Genomic DNA, 22,819 nt, shown 5'->3' with positions numbered 1-22,819 from the left:
ATAAAACCAGACTGCATATTAAAAGTTATAGAAATGAGTTAAAATAAAATATAAGCCACACATTTTATGAAGTGTTCAGAATCATTAAATGCCTTCCCTGAGCACAAGCCAGCTTTTATTTGACGATGAACTATATCCATCATCTGCCAAGGACATAAGGTCTTGGGATACTAGAATATTTGACTAAACCTGTACATTGGTTTGAAATAATTTCGGCTCACACTGGAAGTTTTCTACTACTACAGAGAACTCTTTTAAAGTTCAATTACACCTTCATTTTAATCTCCTACATAATGAAAGCTACTTAGAGGAAACTTTTCTAAGCACGCTTGGAAGCATTAGACTTCCCAATTTATTCACAAAATTATCAAGGAGATATTTATTTATTCTTTCAATAAAAATTGAGTACCTCTGAGGAAAAGACTGTGCCTATGCCTGAAAAGGGGCCATTGTCAAAGAGTGTCAAGCACGATATCCTTGAAACTTTGATTACCAGATTGGAGCCATTCTTCCCTAAAGTTTATTGTGATGAGGGGAAAGTTCCAGTGTGCAGTAAATCTTGGAGGCTGCAGCCATAACTTCTCTGTCTGTGCGCAGCATTGGCACATCCATAATGATATTCATTACATTTGGCTTCAGGCTTTCGGTAGCTGTCTTCCCAGCCAATCGAGAATTCATCATTGCCATTGCTGGCCACCTGGGCATGTGCATCTCCTGTAATTGTTGCAGTGGAAAGGAGCGATCTCCCATTTTATAGCACTGCACAGCCCGTCTCCACGGATTCCGTCTTATGCCATAGAATTATTTTCTCTCACAATCCGAAAGGCATGGGTCAGTTAACTACTTTGTGTCTTGACTAGCAAAGAAGCTGACAATTTGATCGGTGGCTGTTTCAGCCAATCTGACCGCTTTCTCCTTAGTCTCCCAAACTTTTCTCAAAGTCTCAAAACTGAACCCCGGGGAGGAAACATGCAACGGACATGCTTTGTGTTGTTGGATATTAGGCCGGTTAGAAGTAATTTCAACTCAAATTGAAGGTAGTCAACAGTGAACACAGCAAGAGGTCAAGAGGCCGAAATCTAGAAAGCTACTTTTCTTTCATAGTAGTTAGCTTTTCCTTACTGGTTAGAGGATCAAGGGTCCAAGATTTCTGTAGTTGGAAGACACATGCTGTGTAGAATCATTAAAATGAATAAAATGAACAAAGCCTTTCAACAGGTGGCTACACAAGATGAGCAACAGGCTCTATAGCCAAAATACGCTGAAAGGATGGAATCTAATAAATGCACAATAAATTCTGGTAAATGCTTGATATTAAATGTATTCATTACTAAATGCAAATGAGATTGGTATCAATCACATGAGTTATTGTAACTTTTATAGGAGAAACTTTTTTTTTTTTAAGTTTTCTCGGAGAAGGGAAGACTGGAAGGGTATTTTGCTCTGCTGCAGCCCATACTGAGTCCTCTGAATTCCCCGACACCCGGTCACAAAGACAGCCCAGTGCTGGGAGCCACAGTAGCCCCCACGAGGGTAGTTTGTATTATGAGTGATTGAGTCTTAAGTGTGTGACTTTGCTAGGTTTAGGGTAAAATGAGATCCCTCCCCTGTGATTTGAAAGGATACTTGACCACATTGCAAGACAGAGAAACTCAAAGGGCATCACCTAAGCCTGAGTGACAGGTAGAAGCAAAACGAAGCCTAAACTCTCAGACAGTAGCGACACAACAAAAGCTCACCTCTCCCCACTTTCTTCAGAAACATGCTCAGCCCCTTGGGTTAGATCTTCTGAAATAGTTCAGGGACTGTGTCAGTCCAGGGTGGTCATAGAATCATCCAGTTATCTTCCCGACCTCCACTCTTTTCCTCTCCCCCTGTACAAGGGATCAGGGACAAGGCCCATAAATATGTCTTTAGTTCTATGTATTCCAGCTGGACTTTGGCATTGACCACACTGGCAGTAAGCGTGGTTTAAGGAGAAACTAATGGCATCCCCAAACTTCTTTCTCAAACCTGAAATTCCAGTATTTAAGGATTTATTTGAATTAGCAAGTTAGAATTACTATAGTAATTAAAAGGACACACTGTTACAGGAATTCATTGAATCAAATTGCTTACCTCATTGTAGGAGGCAAGAAAGATAGAGTACATTTTAATTTGCCATCTGTAAAATGATATTATATATACCTACCTCGCATGATGGAAAGAGAATTAAATGAGATTATGTGTGAGAAATGCCAGACCCCACTGGGACCTGTGTGCACTCAAAGTATGATAGCTGTTAGCATAACTCGTATTAGCTAATAAAAGGAAGCTGGAGCCGGGAGATGTTGCCAACTATTCCTTAAGGTTGATATTTAACGTTTTGCTTTTTAATTTTTTAAGTGTTAGATTCAGAGTGTTGTTGTAACTTAAAATCATTAATGTCTTTTTATTTGTAGTCAACTTCTTTTCTGGGTACTTTGTTTGGGAATAAATAAAGAGAGATCATATGTGAGGGCTAAAAATGGGAGTCTAGAGTTGAGAAATCAGGCAGATCTCCATAGTGAGAGCAGGCAAAGGAAAACCCAAGTTCATCTGCCACCAGGAAAGATCGGACAGAGTTTGATGATCTGACAGTTTACCTTTAAGAGTCCAGCAAGCCTCAAGCACCATTCTGAGCACCAAGACTCAGAGTACAGGGGTCTATGGGGTTTTGAGGAATTGGCAAAATCAAAGGGAATTAGGGAAAGAATCTCTGATCTTAGGGTAGAGGTTGTCTATCTTTTGCCTATTTATCATTTCTCATGAGTATCTGAAATACAGACTAGAGGTGGAATTTGAAGAGATGGTGGCCAACAGGCCACCCTCAACCTGGCAGCACAGAAATAAAAGTAGAAGGAGAAGGCCCTCGTATTGATACAGGTGCATTAGCATTCACCACCTCTCAAACACATCAGATACTTGGGGAAAGTGAACAGTATTTCTAACCCTGGTGTGTACCACTTACTAATTCAGGAATTCAAGTGATGCACTGGGAGGACCAAACCCTTCATGCGGTGTGTTAACTTCAAGGTGGCAGCTCTTATTATCATAGGCAGCGTAAGGGACCTTATTTAGCATCTTTCATTTTCCTTGTGAATCATTTGTGATAGGAGACCAAAATCAGGTCACTTAAAGGAAATGATTTAATCCTAAAAAAGAGGCACTTAACAGGCATATATTATCACCATTTAATGGAATTAATAAAGTGTTAGGGTTTACAACATTTCTCTCAGTACAATAAAAATGGAAGTGATATTCATTTGCACTGAAATTTGCATTGCTTTAGGAATTCCATCCACACCTGAAAAGTATGATCAGTGGGAAACACACACACAGACGTGCACACACACACACACACACACACACACACAGAGTATACTAGTATATAACGTATACTATGTATATTTATATTGAGAGAGAGAGAGAGAAGAGAGAAGAGAGAATATCCTTAGGCTTTCCATTCCCAGCTGATATGATCAGCAAGGTCATATTAACATAATAACCAAATTTGTCTGGCTATGGCCCCTATGTACATGACTATAGCACATCAGCACTCTTTATTAAATCCGTACCAGTTACTTCTGGGAGTATCTAAAAGTATGTCAAATGTTCAGGAATGTCTGCTTTTTTCCTTTCATTGGATGTCTTCACTGAAGCCCATTGTATACAAGTCCTTTGAAGAAATGATTCCATAGTGGCCTTGCTGCCACTGGTTCCCCTCACCTGTTTGCTGTCCTGGGTGGGGTTCCTTGCAGATCCTCCGCAGGAAGCTATTGAATTCCATGTAGAAATGGGAGAATCCTATCCCCCACTTTTGATACCTTTTGAGTCCCCGGGGCTCTGAGACACCGTTGCTTGCATCCCAAATCTCACAAGACTCCTCATCCGAATAGTCCTTTTATCTCTATATAGGGGTTTAGAGATAGTCTATCAGACTAGATGAGAACTATTTCATAATTCTCTATTTTTTCATAATCTCCTTAAATCTGCCCTAAAGTATCATGTACTAACTGCTTCCCTTTCCTCTAGCCCCTATCTATTATAACTCAATTGATCTCAGTTTAGGTCCAGCTAAGCTATCCCACTGCAAGATATATATAACTTGGCCTTGTGAATTCATATTAAATGAGCTTTCAAGTCAGTGTGAACACTAGTTCCAGAGACCCACCAAAGACATTCCATGGACAATCAGGTAGACCTGAAAGATAGATTATGATAAAGTCCCTTCTCATTGGAAATGATTAAGCAGGAGTCTATCCATTGCCTGAAAATGTACCTGAGGCTGGGGATTGGGTCTAGGCTCTACTGCTTACTTGCTAAGCTTTTTTTTCCTATCTGTAAAATGGCACATACCTAGGAGAATTGTATTGAAGATAAACTGAGAAGAAAGCCAATGTACACAGTAAGCACTGAGCAAGTAAAAGCCATCATAAGCTTGGAAATCCCTCATTTTATAGGAAAGAATTTGAGGCCATTGGTAACAGTAAATGCCAGACTTAGGTCTTTGAGCAATGTTTCTTTACTCCATCCCCCCATCATCCGTGATATATATATTTAATTTTCTGCCATGTTTATTTTCTCATACCTGATAGTAATGAGCAATCATATCTTAATATTTCATAAAATCATAGATGCAGCAACTATAAGCCCTCCCACTGTCTTGAAAACAGGAAAGTAATTCTACAAGTTTGTCCATGCCACGCCATGGGTACCATAGACTAGACAGGATCTATGGCAGAATGTGTTACATTCAGTCTCAAATATAAAAGTTCCCTCTCTCTCTCTCTCTCTCTCTCTCTCTCTATATATATATATATATATATATATATATAACACTCAATGAAAGAGTCCAGGTCAGAAATGAAGGTTGGGACCAAACCAATAGACATGTGAAATGTTCAAGGGCAAGGATGGAGTTGGGTCTTGAAGTCTAGACAGGGCAGGACATTAGAGCAAGGAGGAGTCCATGCATCCAGGCAACAGTAAAAGTTCATGCCTCAATCCAAGCATGTGGCAATAATTAAGAGATGTGGACCAAAAGTCTAAAAATTTGGTTCATGCGCATGGATTTATGATCACAAATAAAACACTTTATGGTCATACACTTTAATTACAAATCACTGAAAATTAATTAAAAAAGGACTTGTATTTAAATCAATCTATATATGTTCACTTTATTTGAAACAGATCATGGGGAAATCTCGTGAGTTTTGGAAATCAGACATTGCTACATGCGACAGACTCTATGTTCTAACCAAAACTCACTGGATTGAAACTGGTGTCCTAAATCTATATTAGGAGAAAGATCATTGCTTAAAATGGCTAATTCTTCTTTCCTTCTAAGGTTTCCTTCTCACCTTTAGTCTTTAAAAAGATTAATAATTCATAACAAAGTAAATAACTTTCTAAACCAAAATTCTTCTTACATATTTCACCCAGCCATCTGGACCCCACCTCCCCAAGTCCCATTAATTTTGAGAAGAAAAATGAGAGTATGCTGATCAAAAAATAAAATCCCATTTGTTTCTACTGGAGCTCTTTTAAGATGTCTCCAAATTATATGGCTTGCTTTCACGCACAAGAGAATGTGCAGCTGAAAACTCCATATATAGCATCATCCGAAACCAAGAACATTTCTCAAAGGAAAATACACTTTAGATTTTGGGAATGTTTTTAATTGCTTATGTGCTTCATCCCTGCCTTAGTGCTTATAAGCACTGAGGGGTAAGTTGCCAATTTGTAATCATGGTTTAACCACAGTTGCCTGTCCCTGATGCAGGTAGACTTTTAATGGCTTTCGAGGTAAAGATAATTGGCTATTTGCATGCTTCCAAATGTATCCGTTATAAAGGTACTTCAAGAAATAAACCCAGTGTATCTTAGAGTGAATATCTTATGGGTGCAGATTAACTTTCCTGTAGACCTACACATTAATGAAACTTGGAACGTCTTGACCTGTGAATATACCTAGTGAATATACTATTCCCTCAAATCCTCTAATTAAAAAAAAAAACAAAAACAAAAACAAAAAAACAAAACAACAAGTTAGACCTAATTCAGACAACTTGGAGTCTGAAAAGTTGGAAAAGAGGTACAAGTGAGCCCAACACCTACATTTCCTTACATGGAAGAATGAGAATTTCAAATAAGCTTTGGTCAATGATTTAGAAGGGAGGAAACAAAGGAATTGAACTGGCTATCTCTACATATTGATTAACAGCTTTAAAGCCCATCAGTCATACTTTAATTTCTGTGTGTGGTGTGTTTAACATGAGCTTGCAATCCACCTGATTGGATTACCTCACCACCCATAAAATAATCAGGAGCTAGTGGTTAAAATTGTAATTAGAATCAGGCAGTAATTTGTGTAGGGAGGGATGGGTGGGGGCAAACCCTTTTGCCCCTTCTGTTTAAATTTTTCAGTAAAGATGATGAATAATAATTATATTTCAGCTAATTACCTCTGAGATAACAGAAAGTGTATATGTGAAGGGACAATCAAAGATTTTAGGTATTTGAAATCTATTTCTTCCTTTTCCATAAACTGGTCAGTAAAATGCAGAAGGTAAGTTTATTATTCACGGAGTCTCTAATTTCAGCAGAATTGGAGACTGGTCAGAGGTGGGTCCTGTCTTGAATACCCAATATATATCCCATCACATTTCTTGTCTGTAGATTAATAGTCTTAGAGAAAGAAAATAGCACTATCTATACCGGAATAAAAACTAACAAAATTCTATTTTATAAAAGGTTTGAAAATGTACTTTTTTTGGTATTATATTGCTGAAAAAGGTGTTCTCTGTGAATGTTTCATATCTATCATATTTTTGGTTAGTTTCATTATAAAATTTACTCCCAAGGAAGGGTCATGTTTGAAATCTTTTCTCAAAGCATTCAGCTTATTTATAGGTACAGCCCTTTAAATTATTTTCTAGTTAAAAATACAGCTTCTGTTCCAGGAGTCACATGGTTTGAAAAACTTTAATGCCCTTGATTAGCTATCTTGTTATAAAATATGAGTGATACTGTTTTTAAGATGTGATGTGAAAAACTCATTTTTAGAAGCGAAGAAATTGAATCTAAGATGTGTGAAGAAAATATTGCCCTTATACGAAACAAAACTGGAAAGCAATACAATTGAATGGAATAAGGGGATTATGTAATTTGACATCAGGTACCACCAGTTGAATTAGTTCCACAAAATTCACACGCAGACATACCAAGATGGGGAAGCTACATATCTTCCCCTTCAATGACCCTAAACAACTTCACCATCTATCTCAATGCACGCACACATGTGACAACACATGGACTAAACCCAAAACTAAACAAAAAGCATGCACGACAACACTAATAGCCTTTGACCATAAATCTCAAAGAAGATAAATGATTAATCATAAATTATTTCACACCCTGCCTCTGCCCCAGCATGGACCTCACCTCCTTTTGAGCAGGTTTCTGTACTGAATCTTCCCTTTTTTCCTTCCTTCTGTCACTACATGATGGATTTTTCAAATCACACCCACTCCATACTGACTCTTGCTTTTAACCATTGCTGAAAGCTATGGCCCCTTTGATTGCCTCCTTTTACCTCTTACCTTTTTGCTCATTAATATGGATCCTCTGTTTCTAAAAGTCCAGTTTAATGGTTTTCTCATTGTCCACCCATATTAATACCTCGGTTCTTGGGGCGCCTGGGTGGCTTAGTTGGTTAAGCCTCCAACTCTTGGTTTCAGCTTAGGTCATGCTCTCATAGCTTCCTGGGTTTGAGCCCTGCATCGGGCTCTGTGCTGGCGGCGTGGAGCCTGCTTGGGGTTCTCTCTCTCTCCCTCTCTCTGCCCCTCCCCAACTTGCACTGTCTCTGTCTCTCTCAAAATAAATAAATAGAGGCACCTGGGTGGCCCAGTAGGTTAAGCAACCGACTTCGGCTCAGGTCATGATCTCGCAGTTTGTGGGTTCAAGCCCCATGTCAGGCTCTGTGCTGACAGCTCAGAACCTGGAGCCTGCTTACAATTCTGTGTCTTCCTCTCTCTCTGCCCTTCCTCTCCTCACACTCTGTCTCTGTCTCTCACAGTCTCTCTCAAAAATGAATAAACATTTAAAAAATTTTAAATAAAAACAAGAACAAATAAATAAATAAACGTGAAAAAAAAAGTACCTTGGTTCTTTAATTCCTTGTGCAATGATGCATGCCAACCTTGGTATACCGGAAAGAGCCCTGGCTTAGACTTTTACGTTTTTATATTTATATCAGATCCCTGCTGTGTACAGTGGGGAGGAGCTTGAGAGGACCTTCAAGCTCCAAACCCTGTATGACCCGTTTTACACAAATAGCTTAGCATTTTCATAATGTTTCTTGCTCAGCAGCAATTTCACGTCTGGATGCTCCATGTCTCTAATTAGACTGTAAGATTTCCAGAAGCGTACACTGGGACTTCTTTTTCTATTGTACCCCGTAGCTTCTAGCAATCTAAGTATACTATAGATATTCAATAAATGTTCATTGATTAGTTTACAGAAGCCGTGTTGGGCAGATTTTCATTTTACGTCATTATTACCAACAATATTGTTAGTGTAAAAAAGGATACATAAAGCAATTAGCCAGGAAATTAATCGAGAAAAAGAAAATAAAAATAAACAACACAACAAAAATGACTCTACAGTATCTGTTACATGATAATTATCTATCTTGGTAATTTGCTCCATGGCCCTCGATAATTGCTACTAATAATTTAAGATGCAATTAGGGGGGAAAACTGGGGAAATGCTTAAAAGAAGTGATTTAAAGAAGGGATTCTTCATTTGGGTGGGGGTAGGGAGAAGAAATGGGGCACTTTGACAATCTGATGACAGCGATGGGCTTTCTGTAAGATGGTCCACATATTCCTGACAGGTGGTTATAGAAACACCATTTTTTCCTAAAACCCATACCTCGGTCCCCATGCTTCATTTTTAAAGGGCTTTCTTTAAGGGGTTATATTTTAGAGGGTCTTCCTTAACAACGATCTCATGTTTCATTTTTAAAAGGTTTTGTTTTAAAGAATTTTCTTCAAAGGGCTCCACACAGGGCCCTTTCAAAATGAGAAACTCTTCTTTAACATGTCTGATGGAAGCAGAGGTAGACATGTCTTAATAACCTATATAAGACCTAGTTTAAGCAAAGATATAAAGATCAGTTGGATTCCTTCCTTAGGAATTTGAAATTGAGGCAAAATTTTAAATTCAAGTCAGTTGGTAGCGTATTCTAGAATTAGAAATCCATTTGGTCTTGAGAGATGGAATGGACAATTTTGGATCATGCATACACTAAAGAGGAAGCAAAAGAAGGTGTTTGGTAGGCAGACTGAAGAATAGAGAAGCACACAGAGAAAAATAATGAGTGACATATGCATAGAAGCAAATTCAAGGCCTGTAAGTGAAAGGGAAGATGACCTAGGTTCCTGGTAGCTTTCCAATGGCCATGGGACCCATTTGTACTGCGTTTGCTTTTCTTGGATGCTGTCCAAAGCCTGAGTCTCTGACAACCACTTCTCATCCCCAGCACACACACACATGCTCACACATGCATGGGCGCACACACACACACACCATTTTCTTGAACTAATTTGAAATTGATCTATTTCTCATAGCCAAAACCTCTTTGACTAAAGTAAGCAGTAATCTAAGTTGTTTTCCTTGATGTTTATGTAAAGTAGAAAACAATAGGCTTCCTTCACAAGGTAGAAATGTTTATGAAGCAGTTATTTTCCTAAGATATTTAGAAGATAAAGGTTCTATATGACTGTTAAAGCTTTTTGCATTTGTAAATTTTTAATATTTAGATAATTCCCTCTGAATAACTTGCAATTTCTTCTTATAGAAATAAAGAAAATTACATAGAGCTAAAATTTTATTAGTGTGGCAAATAATTACATAAAAATAAACTCTATATGCTTCAAAAGTAAAATTTTTGATATAATTCTAAAAACCTTCTAAATAAGCAATTATAGATATAAAGAAGCAAAATAATTTTCTAGCAAACACATTCTACCAAATAAAACATTTATGTAGTAGCAACAATTATGTTTTCTATTTAAAGAGACACAATCTTCATTGAGAAATATTTTGTTGTATTTGAAGGCATTCACTTGTTTATTGTTGTTCATATGTCCTGCTTATAATATCCTTTCTTTTTCACATATTTTCAGCTATTTGGTTGTGTCTCGAAATTCTATCCCTGTAAGTCTCACAGTCTTGAAGTTAATTAATTCCATGGTACATACAAATTCTGCTAACTGTTAAAGGGCTTTGTAAGGGATGCTCCAATGTTCTACCAGGGATTACACTCAGAAAGATATTCCTTCTTCTTTTTTTTTTTAATTTTTTAAACGTTTATTCATTATTGAGAGACAGACACAGAGCATGAGAAGGGGAGGGGTAGAGAGAGGGGAGACACAGAATCTGAAGCAGGCTCCAGTCTCCGAGCCGTCAGCACAGAGCCCGACGTGGGGCTTGAACCCACGAACCGTGAGATCATGACCTGAGCCAAAGTTGGTAGCCCAACCAACTGAGCCACCCAGGCGCCCCTATATTCCTTCTTCTTGACACATGAAATATTGTACAAGGCTTTTAAAATATGGATTTATTTTGAGTCCGATAATTTTTGTTAAATGGAACCCATGTAAATTCAGTGTGGGTTTGTGACTGCTTTCGAGTACTTGCTGTCTGTGAAGAGCTAACTACCAGATACCTGGTCTACTCTTCCATCCTACGTGGTGACATTCTTTCTTTGCCTTCTTTCTTGTTTTTGTTTTTGTTTTTGTTTTTGGTGGGGGAGAAGATTAGATTTTCTTTCTAAGGTAATGCACAGATATTTGTAGTTGTTGTGGAAAACACCATGGAACTGATAGCAAAGAAGAGAGGAGGCCATGAATGAAGCGAGAGCAGCACGTGGACAGTGGTGCGACAGCTTATATACCTGTAGGCTTGTCAGCATCAAAAAATGGGTTTGTTGTAAAGCAGACATAATAAGGATTCTCAATCTACCAATCTATGGGTTTGGTGACTATTTCAAGATGATGAAGGAAGATTTTGTTTCACTCTTGCAAGCTTGCATTTGGAAATTTCTGGATCATCGGAAGACGAAATGATCTCATCTAGAGCTAATATAATATTTGTCTTCTACTGACAAATATTTTGAAAAGTTTGAATGAAAGAAACCTTATTGCTTTGTCTTATTTTTTTATTGTAAGAAATGTTCTTAAATGTGTGCAAGCCAAAATGGCACATCTACTTTTCAAAATATCAATATTTAATTAAAATAGTTACTAGTGTAATATTTAGAAAACAGAAATTGATGAGAATGCATACTCAACCCCACCATGAACTTACTGTGCATTTTTGGCAAGTCACTGGCCTTCAGTATTCCTTTCTCTGCATTCATACTGACAACAGGAATAATAATTCCTTCTTTCTTCATAGGAAGGTTGGGATAATCACAAAAGATTACTGCTGAAGTCCAGGGAATTAAGTAACTGATTGTTTTCTCCACTCTCCATACATAGCTTGCTCTTTGTACTTTTATTAGAATACTTAAGTCATATGCATTAGTTCACTCCTGTATGTCTCCCTGAATAATCCATATGATCCCTGAGGACAGAGACAGTATCCTATTCATGTTTGCCTTTCATACCAATTTTTCTCATTAAAACTCTTGTTCAACATTCCTTGGAGAGGATTTTCCTGATCCCAAATCCTTACTATGCCCCTTTCATACATTCTATACTTTCTTGGTAGAACTATCACAGCTGTAATTATGTATATATATAATAAAATATATTATATATATTATATATGTTGTATATAATATAATATATATAATATAATATGATATATAATATGATATATAGTAATAATATGTATATTATTATTATTTTATATAATTTTTATATATAATTATGTATATTATTGTATACATACATACATTTTTATATAATTATGTATATTATTACTATATATACAACATATATATTGTATATGTACAATACATATTGTATTGTATATGTATATATATATACACTATATATATTACTATATATATTGTAATAATAATGTATATATATGGATATGTATGCATATTTGTATATTTTATATATATATTTGTATAATGACTAGCTTAATGTCTCCTCATCTGTAAAATGTGGATAATAGTAGTATCCAATTTACAGAATTATTGTGAAGAATATTTATTAACAACATTGGAAACATAAGAGGAACTCAGTGAATTATTATTATTATTGTTACTATTACTATTACTATTACTATTACTATTACTATTTAGTTTCTAGGCAATGTGCTTGTCACTGGGGATAGTGATAGAGATTAAAACACCTCTACCTATCAGGCTGGACACAAAGTAATTTCACGTTTAACAGTAAGGCTATTTCTGTGTGGTACCATAGATGGGCCTTCCACAGGATATCTCTTCATCCTAGGGGCAAATATATTATTCAGATATGGTAACCCCAAGATACACTAAGGAAAAAACACACAGGGGATCAGGGCCTTTTAACAAAAGGGTAAATCATGTGCTTATCCAATACCTTAAAACATATCATTGCAATCTGGTGGTATCCTGCTGAGCACATTACATGTCTGCTAGAAATCATTAAGTCACTCCTCCCTTGGGACACCTGGGTGGCTCAGTCAGTTAAGTGTCCAATTTCAGCTCAGGTCATGATCTCATGCTTTCTGGGTTGGAGCCCTGCATCGGGCTCTGTGCTGACAGCTCAGAGCCTGGAGCCTGTTTCAGATTCTGTGTCTCCCTCTCTCTCTGCCCCTCCGCTGCTCATGTGCTCTCGTTCTCTCTCTCTCTCTCTCTCAAAAATAAATAAACATTAAAAAAACAAAAAAAATAAGTCATTCCTCTCTCAAAAGTATTTGCATTGCTGCTGCATGCTGGAAATACACAGAGAATAAGAGAGACAAAGAAACTTTCCTTTAAGGGGAAGACTTCACTGTAATATTGATACAAGTTAACCCAAAATATAGAAGATTGAACTAAATATTTCTGAGAATCCAGTCATGTCATGTATGCCAGTAAAAAGAATGTAGTAAATAATTTCAAATCTTTGATAATCTCAGAAAATAAAACATGTTGTTCTTAGCAACCTCTCAAAGGGCAAGCATTTCAGAGGCGAAAGGATCAGTATCGTTTTGGTTCTACCAATAACACTCATGAAAATCGGGTGCCCCAATTCAAAACAAGCACTCAAAATTGGTCACATCAGAGCTGACCAAGAATGACAGGTTAAGTACCCTGCAAATTTAAAATTTTTGAGTATTTTGTTTCACGAAGGTGCCTAAATTTGAGCATTGAAACTACATTCTGTGTGGTTCTCCTTTAAATGAAAATAGAAAGTATTTCCTTTTCAGTGTTCATTGCAAGGTGAAGTACCGTGTATGCATAAATAGACAGACACCTGTGGATTTATGGATGGTAACTTTGAACTGTTGAAGTAAGACTTCACATTATACAGTTTGAAAGGGAGGGGGGAAAAGTTGTTATCATGCCCCAGAAGAATTTTGTGACTTTTTCTGGAAAGCAATTTCTGAGTAAAATTTACTCCCTGAATCACTTCACAATGGCCAACTACACTTGCCAACTTCTATCAATCCAGTAAATATTGGTGAATCGAACATTTCCAGTTTTAGGAGACGCATCTGCTGAAGCTGAAGGCACTCGTGGAATAAAGTCTTTTAACTAGATACTTTTTACTTTTCCTAGAGTGTTAAAAAAAATTCATATATTTCCCTCATGCTTATAGAGAATCGGTTAATTCATTCCTGAATAAATGATTTCTTCCTGATATCTGATTATTTTTGTACTTTCGGGGCGCAATGTGTACTGTGTTATTTATTTGTTTTATTTTTTAAGTTTATTTATGTATTTTGAAAAAGAGAGAGATGCATGAGAGGGAGAGGAGCAGACCAAGAGGGCAAGAGAGAATCCCAAGTACGCTTGACACTCAGCAAGGAGCCGAGGTGTGGCTCAATCCCATGACTGTGAGATCATGATCTGAGCAGAGATCAAGAGTCAGGGGCTTAAGCAACTGAGCCACCCAGGTGCCCCAGTGTGTACTGTTTTAAGTGAGGATACTAAGACATAAATAAAAGTTAAAAGTAGGGAGTGTTATTCACCTCAACCCTACAGATGTCTGAGCAGAGAATGAATAACTGTGCTGAGGGATATCATCACCTGGAAACTGGTTTCCGATCCTGTGGAAGCTGCCAGCAGAGGCAGTGAAAGGATTCACATAAGGCCGAACAAAGGAGATAGAAGTTTATAGGATACAACATAAGTGAGCAGTGGGTAGGACAGCAAAGAAAGACTGCAGTGAGGCCATGAGTGGAGATTGCATTCAAAGGGGGAAGGTGAGGAGGTCTGGAATCCTACGGAATTTTCCCTTTTTTTGGGTACCTGTGCCTGGTTGTCAATAGCCCATTGGTTAGATAGGGCTTATGGCTATTTTGGGGTGGGTCATCTGATGGGCCTCCTTGTATCCAGGCAAGGGGTCACTGTGGACCCTTTTGCTTTCATCAAGTTTCCGTTGCTCAAGTCTGTTACCTAGAAGTGGCCTCTACGGAAATATGAAAATATTCTGGACTCGGCCACTTGACTAAATAATGATAAACATTTATTTACTTAGCAAGTATATGTTATAATTGTCTTCTATGCAGGGCATTGTATTTGGTGCTATAAAGAAACAAAAGTAGAATGAGATACATTCCCTCAAAGGAGGGACGCAGAGACTCGGAGCACAGTGACGCGAGGTCTTGAATCAAGGTCTTGCAAGGGCAGGTGTCTGATGGACACACACACCTGGGTTAGTTACAGCAGACAATTTATCTCCTAGCACACAAATCCCATCTCTGATTCCTCATTGGCTGAGTACTACAGAGGTTACAGCTTACCCGGAAGTCGCCTATGCCCAGGGAGGCAAAAGCAGTCTGATTGGAACAAATGTACCTTCCTTGAGGTGAATCAGAAACTTCAGTTCTTTGGCGCATGCTCATTGCAAAGCCGGAGAAAAATAAGCTCGGGAAACAGAGAGGGGAAGAAGAACCAGGAAGTGAAGTGTCTAAGGGTTTGGGACTCCATTGTGTGTGTGTGTGGGGGGGGGGGGTGGGAGGAGGGGAGGGCTTGGGGGGGTGGGAGCGGTTCTTACATTCTTACATATTTCCAGTAGGTTGTAAACCTATTGTTAACTAGATAGCACAGCTTTTATTTGGTATTTCTGAAAATGAATCCTCTCACTTCTCACAGAAATACAGATAAATTTCATTTAGGAAGGGATAAATACTAGGTAAAGCTTCATGAGAATAGTCACATGTAAGGTCTACCTTGACAACTGAGCAGAATGTTGACCTCAACAACACGTAGGGGGGCTTGCCAGTAGAAGAAACAGAGAGGACAATGGCTGGAACTGAGGCAGTTCGAAGCATATTAAAGAACTGGCAGAAAACTAATGTTAATGATGTGTTGCTTCCTTGGGTGCCTAATCCTGCTCTGGACACCAAGGAGCTGCTTTGGACTAAATTGAAACAAGCTGGAATTCAACATCCATAAACCAAGAGACATTTACCAACACAAGCATTATTTTGAGACCAGCACAAGTCTATAAATAGAAGGTGTTTAGGACTTCCAGAAATCAGCCTTCCATCTTCCTGCCTTGAGACTGGATGGTACCTAAACTTTACTCTGCTTAAATGACAAACAGGAGAAGAACTTTCTACGACTTTCTTGTGGAGAAAAAAAAATTAACATATTTTGCAGGAACAGAAGTGATGGAAAGTTCTTCCCCACATGCCATTTTAAGTATCCTTTGAATTCAGCATGGAATGACTAAAGGCACCATATATGGTATTATTTTTGTCATAATCTGTAATATTTTACTAGCATTAACATGTTGAGAAACCCATAAAAGAGTGCAGTCTTTTATGAGACACTTAAATGCCAATCATAAAATATTTTGATCAAATAAAGAATTTATAAAAGTAAAGTAGCAGAATCCATGAGTCTTGTGTTTCGTTTCTTAAAGTGGTAGCTCAGTATCAGTGAACCTGGAATAACGCCTTCAACAGGGAGTTCTGGGCAGAGCAATCACAGGTCCATGGGTCAGGAGGCCTTAACTATGCTACTCGCGGCCTATGTACTTTTGGACAAGGGTCCTAACAACTTTGTACCTCAGTTGGTATAAAATGGCGGTCTCTCAGGTCCTTTCCATTCTTTTGAAATTATATCTTTAAAAAACATTTTCTAACATTTTTATTCATTTTTGAGAGACAGAGAGAGGGCACTAGTGGGGGAGGGGCAGAGAGAGAGGGAGACACGGAATCCGAAGCGGGATCCAGGCTCTGAGCTGTCAGCGCAGAGCCCGACGTGGGTCTCGAACCCAGGAGCTATGAGATCGCGACTTGAGCCAAAGTCAGAAGCTTAGCCGACTGAGCCACACAGGCACCCTTGAAATTATATCTTTTTAAAACAATGAAATGAACATAAAACTTTTTTTTTTTTTTTCAGTTTAAAACTCCTCCAGATTGTCAAGATTAAAACAAAGGAGCAAAGCCATAAATCTGAATGAAGATTTAAAAGTGAAAGGGATGTGTCAAAACAATATTGTTCTCCTAAATCCCTTTCTAAAGGTGTGAATTGCAATCTGACACAACTGCCATTCTGAGTTGCCATACTGAGTTGTTTTGTTTAACAGTGGGTTTAATCAGACAAATAGCTCAGTAAAACAGGAAAACAGATGGGCCATCAACTTTTAAATGTGGAAGCCCAGTAAAATAATCTGTTAGCCTCGGGCCAGGCAATTGTGACCCAATAGCAAGAGAAAATATGGGGGAGAAATGTTTAGAAATCTGTTTATTAGTATGGTGCCATGAACATCATGAACAGAAGTAGATGTTACTACCCTCAAATATTTAGCATCATCCAATTTGCAACAAAACCGACTATTTGGATATTGTCGATAAATGCGGACAATTGGTAGAATTCCTTCAAATTACAATGTCCATTTACTGGCTATAATGTGAACTTCTAAAATTATCCTGTAATATCCATGGATGTGTGGCCATATGAGGACTCATCAGTCTACCCCTATTGTTCTGTTTCTGAGACCCACTAATTGTAGCTCAGCACTTTTTCTGTTTAGGTCATTTGATTGCATGGGATGCAACAAGGTAGCAGATGAGAAATCGAGATTTAAAATGTTTGTCCAGGGGCGCCTGGGTGGCTCAGTCGGTTAAGCGTCCGACTTCAGCTCAGGTCACGATCTCACAGTCTGTGAGTTCGAGCCCCGCTTCGGGCTCTGGGGCGATGGCTCCGAGCCTGGAGCCTGCTTCCGATTCTGTGTGTCCCTCTCTCTCTGCCCCTCCCCCGTTCATGCTCTGTCTCTCTCCGTCTCAAAAATAAATAAATGTTAAAAAAATAAATAAATAAAATGTCCACTACAAAGTTAACTTCTTGTCCAGTAATATGGTTTCTAATTTAAGCAGAACTCTTCAATTCCTAATTCACACTTTTTTTTTTTTGGTACCTAAAATTAATGCTTTATTCCATTCTAATCTCAAATTATCTGTAGGGGGAAAAGTTTATATTTATGATATATGTGAACATATTACTTTGAACCACACAAATTTTCCATTCGTTAGGTAAAAATCAGTTGAGTGGGGCCAATTACATAGATAATTTTTTGTAACTGGAACATACAAACACATGAATTACTGACAGTAACTTTCTTCTCGGACAGAAGCTTTGTATTTGACTTTTACTTTGCATCTATTCATTTTCCCTACAGCCGAGTCTAGTGCTATTGACAGTTTTGTAAGTGTTTGATGAACACTTGGTGGCGAATTGTTGTCGTATTGATTAAATAGACTGTGAGACTTACTTCTAAGTGGCTCAGCCAAACATGAAGATAGATACATGAAGCGTTTAGCCATTTCAGACAGAGAATATGTAGACAAAGAAGACCCTGGGTGAGAAACGCAGAAGTGGCTACAGTACATATACTATATACTATGTACATAGATAGAGATCTAGTACATATACGTGTCAGGGAAACGTAAATGAAGGGGCAGGATGGTTCTGGGCTGTCTAAAATCAAGAAAGTGCAACCTTTCTATCCAAAGCCATCCTGGGAGAAACGTGATGAAATATTTGTTGTCTTCAGGACGATCGTTGTTCGAGTGCACACCCCTAATTAGTTCTTCCTGAGCTGAAAAAGCTAATTAAAAAATACCTATACACTGCATGGAACCAATACTGATGTGTGCTCTGTGATGAATGGGCTCCACACCCAGGGTTGTCATCACATCCAAACCCCTAAGGAGGAAAGATTCAAGACTCTGTGTGTGTGCTAGGTGCAATCCCAAAATGGCTAAATTAATATGCACACATATGTGCAAATCGAGATGAAGATGTCAGTTTCAGGTAGCAAGAAGAATTTCCCCGCACTAACTTCTGTTAGGCAGAAGCAATCAGGGAAAAGCAAGTAGATTTTAAATTTAGACATTCATTTAGATCCATTTTTTTTCAAGTAAGTTTGCCAGGCTAAGTCCCATGCAAAATCAAGCCTTTTTAAGTGCATGAAATGTGAAAAGAGTGTGCAGACTCTCTTATCTTGGCCAGGGAATATGGAGTTTCTGATAAACTAGGAAAGAAAAATCTCTCTCCTCCAGCTCCTTCTAAGAGCTAAGTCGGAATTTTGTGTAGGGAATGAATTGTTCCGGCCTTGGCCTTTCTTTTACGTTTTTGTTCTTTGCTGAATGTTAATCTCTTCATACACTTGGGGAAGACGGTTTAGAGTAGAGCCAGTGGGTATCAGTGTGCCCTGGGGGAATGACTCAGAAGACACGAGGGAAGCCACGGAGACAAAGAGCAGACTTCCGAGTCAGGTGGATCTAGGTTTGAATCTTGGATTCTCTACTTTCTTTTCTTTCTCTCTTTTTTTTAAGTTTTATTTATTTGAGAGAGACAAAACAGAGAGAGCGCGAGTGGGGGAAGAGCAGAGAGAGAGGGAGAGAGAGAGTCGCGAGTAGGTTCCGTGCTGTCAGGGCAGAGCCCTGCACGGGCCTTGAACTCACAAAACCGTGAGATCATGACCTGAGACAAAACCAAGAGTCAGTCAACTAACTAAGCCACCCAGGCACCCCTTGGATTCTCTACTTTCTACCTTGTGGCCTTGGGCAACTTACCTAGCTTGTCTGAGACTTAGTTTTCTCATCTGTAAAATGGGAATAATAACCCCTACCTGTTGTGGTGATTAAGTGAGGTAATATCCATAAAGCACTTCACACAGTAACACACACTGACTGCACGGTAAGTGGTGACTATTACAAAAAAGCCTTCCAGTCTGTGGTTTTGTTCTTGAACTTCAGAGAAACCAACGGCCCACAAAGATCAGGGACTGGGATAGATATATTCCATGCAACGAAAACCTCAGTGAAGGTGAACTGAAAGGGATGTTCTTGGGTGGGAAGGGTGAGAAAATAATCAGGCAGACACTTAATATTTATTCTTAGCCTCTTTTTGGGGGCCCACTGCTAAAACCAACTACCACGTCTGGAACCAATTCTCACATTTAAGCTGACAAGCAGCGTTGCTTCTGTTTTCAACTCAGCCTTTCCCTGAAATTTACTCCATTTAAGATCTCTCCAGTCTTACCCTGGTCACTGAAATTGGGCTATTATTTCCACAAGACTAGATTGCATGCTATACCTCTACATAGTTTAGGAACTCGCCTTATATTTGCCCGTATTCATGGCCTTTCCCCCTATCAGTGTTAGTCCTAGGTGCTCACTGAACTACGTAAGACTCTACATTTGCTACTTCCAGAACACTATTGCCATGAACACTACCCAATCAGTGGAACTCTCCTTACATTTATTGTTTGAGAAAAAGGGATTTATTTCACCAATTCTTTGTTTAGAAGTAGAAAATGAGATGACCTTTTACTTTAATTTTATGATTCCTATCCATCCATCCATCCATTCATCCATCCACCCATCCATTCATCTATCCATCTATTCATTTAACAAATATCTATTGATAACCAACTCTGCATCAGGAATTGTCCCAGCCCCTGAAGCTATTGTGGAGGGTCAGGCTGATATCCAATCCTATTTTCATGGAAATTAGGAGGTTGACTATAAAATCTGATCTCACTAAACATGTAGACAGATATTTTGATCACTGCATGTCTAGATGTAGTTTATGGTTCCTTGATTTTTCATTCCATTACTTTCCCTTATGTAAGAAGTCGAATGTGTACCAATATAGAATATATCACAACATAAAAGTAAACTTTTCAAAAAATCTATTTTGCTGAAATTTCCTGAGGCATGAATTTGGTAAGCAGTATCCCCATGATAAAATCTATCTGGCATAAAACCTATAAATCTTTCTCTTCATCACTTTGTAAATGTACCTTTACTAAAATGCAAGTTCCTTGAGGGTAGAGACTTCGTTTTATGCGCCCAGGATGTTAATAGTGTCTGATGCATAAAAGTCACTCCATATATTTTGTGGTTCATGAACAAATGAATGCATGAACACACATGTTGCAAAAACAAAATAGCTGTCTTCTAAATTTTCATTCTGAATTAGAGAAAATAATATATCCCATATTATATTTTTTTCTTCTGAAGACAGTTATCTGGAATATTGTTTCTACTGGCAATGTGAATTCACCAGACTTCCTCTCATTTTTTCCTTCCTGACAGACTACCTATATTTTTAGGAAAGCAGTTTTTTGATCTACTGAATTTTTTTTTTCTTTGCCAAGATTATACTATCTAACTGGTAGTCTGAGTGTATCAAACATTATGTGCTACTCTATCTCTTTTAAAAAGCTGTTTACAAAAGCATAGAATACTCCAGTTGAAATCCAGCTCCGTAGAGATCATCTATCACAGTCTAATATATTAAATTTCGCTTCAATTTCATCAGCATCTTTAGCATCTGATTTTCTCTTTGTTTTTCCAGGTGACAAAGTTTTACATCCTTTCAATACCCTGTCATTTTTCTACCAATTACAACACCAATGGTTCCTGGTAAAGGCCATTTTCACAGAAGGTCTTTTTCAGGTAATGTGAGTTCAATACTTTAACCTGAGAAGTAATCCAAGCAGTATAAGAGGATGGTTTGAGAGGCGCATGTGCGGTGTGCCTTCCAGATGGCAGAATTCCAGGGGTCCAAGACGGAGGATGCTTGGCAGAGAAGTGATCACGATGTTCAGGCTCCTGCCCTCTTATTTGCAGTAAATTTGACCCTCTGGCCAAGCATATTCATCACGGCTTGATATTCCAGGCCTTGGGGTCATGATCTGAGAAAATACTGATGTTTGGGAACACAGCCTTGTTGACTACTTCACCTCTCCTCTCTTGTTCTGGGAATTTCAGAACCGTGGAAGCCAATACACAAAGGAATGAGTGACAGCAAAGGCTGCTGCTTCAAGTGTTGGGTGACCTGTGGACAACTGGCGATGGGTGTCACCAGGATGTTGTCACTAATGTATCCTGAAGGCAAGAGTATCAAAGACACAGACGTTTTTTCATCATCTGCATTCCCCTTGACTTCAATGGTGATGATCTAGTCTTAAAACCAACAATTGGACAACCCGAGTCCTTACACGCAGAATTCAAGCCAGGTATTTGGAAAGTGTTGTGGGGGTACATACAAGAATATAGAATCTCTCTGTGAAAACGGCATGAAGATATTCTGAGCACTTTTCACTTCCTCCCATAAAACTTGATCAAAAACATAGAGGAAATAAAACTTATGTGGTTCAATTCCAAGTGTTTTTTAAAGGAGCCTCTGAAGATGGTCTAAGAGCCAGATCTATTAGCTCACTTTCAAGCTAATGCTCCCAAAGTGTGATGTGATCTCACTGTGGTTTAAAAAAAATCTGTTTAAAGGTATAGAAAAGAAGAATAACTATTGAATAGGATATTTAGAATGAAAAACTGGACACAAACTGTGCTGTCCACTTTGAAATCATATAAAAAGCAGTAATGCGGATGGCACTGTATAGCAAAAACCTGACTGATATGCCTTCTCATTGAAGATAATGAAAATCCCACTGTGAGTGCTTGTCAGGGCCTCTTTGAAAATTCTGCATTTCCTCTGCACACCCTCAAGCACACTCGTGTCTCATGGCCTTATCTGACACTGTCCCAATCTTGTAGGAAATGCTGGAGCCTCATCATTTGTATGACATGGCCAACTATCCTTAGTGCCAGTGTTTAGCTCAGCAAGGTGTAACTGGGACTTTTTCTTATTGTTGCTGTTGAAACTATAGAGGATTAAAGATTTCCCAAAGTTCAATCTAGGTAATCCCTTCTGTAGGATTAACTCACTGAATGGCTTTCTGCGTGTATTTGTTTCAGAAAGAAAAAAAGCAGATTTCAAATCCCTAAATCTGGAGGTAACATTTTGTTTATTGTTCAGATAGCATCATGGATAACTTCTGTGTGTGTGTGTGTGTGTGTGTGTGTGCTTTTTACATGTTCACAGTTTATCCCATGAGAAATCTAAATGAAAATTAAAAAAAAAATCTCTAGTTTTTCACAAACTATAATTACTTTAATTACAGGATAATTATATAAATAATGTATTTGAATGTAGGTTTCAGTTTTCTTTGTTTTCTAAATATTATCATCTTTCAGTGTTTTCAGACGTGTAAACAGGAAACATTTAAGTTTAGATGAAGAGCAGGTGAACTGTCTATGATACAAGTGGAGACAATCAAAA

General features: G+C 38.2%; 1 long non-coding RNA gene across 1 annotated transcript in view; it reads right to left on the bottom strand.

The window, feature by feature from the left end:
• Positions 1 to 3,566: 3,566 nt before the first annotated feature.
• Positions 3,567 to 22,819, bottom strand: part of LOC123586161 — a 56,865-nt gene continuing 37,612 nt past the window's right edge. The window contains exon 2 of the long non-coding RNA XR_006706642.1: positions 3,567 to 3,928. This is a non-coding gene — a long non-coding RNA (uncharacterized LOC123586161). The remainder of the gene's footprint in view (positions 3,929 to 22,819) is intronic.

The sequence above is a fragment of the Leopardus geoffroyi genome, chromosome C3, assembly GCF_018350155.1.
Source record: "Leopardus geoffroyi isolate Oge1 chromosome C3, O.geoffroyi_Oge1_pat1.0, whole genome shotgun sequence".
In the NCBI taxonomy this organism is placed as follows: domain Eukaryota; kingdom Metazoa; phylum Chordata; class Mammalia; order Carnivora; family Felidae; genus Leopardus; species Leopardus geoffroyi.
The sequence above is the reverse complement of the archived record's forward strand: the minus strand, read 5'-3'. Positions and strand labels throughout refer to the sequence as shown.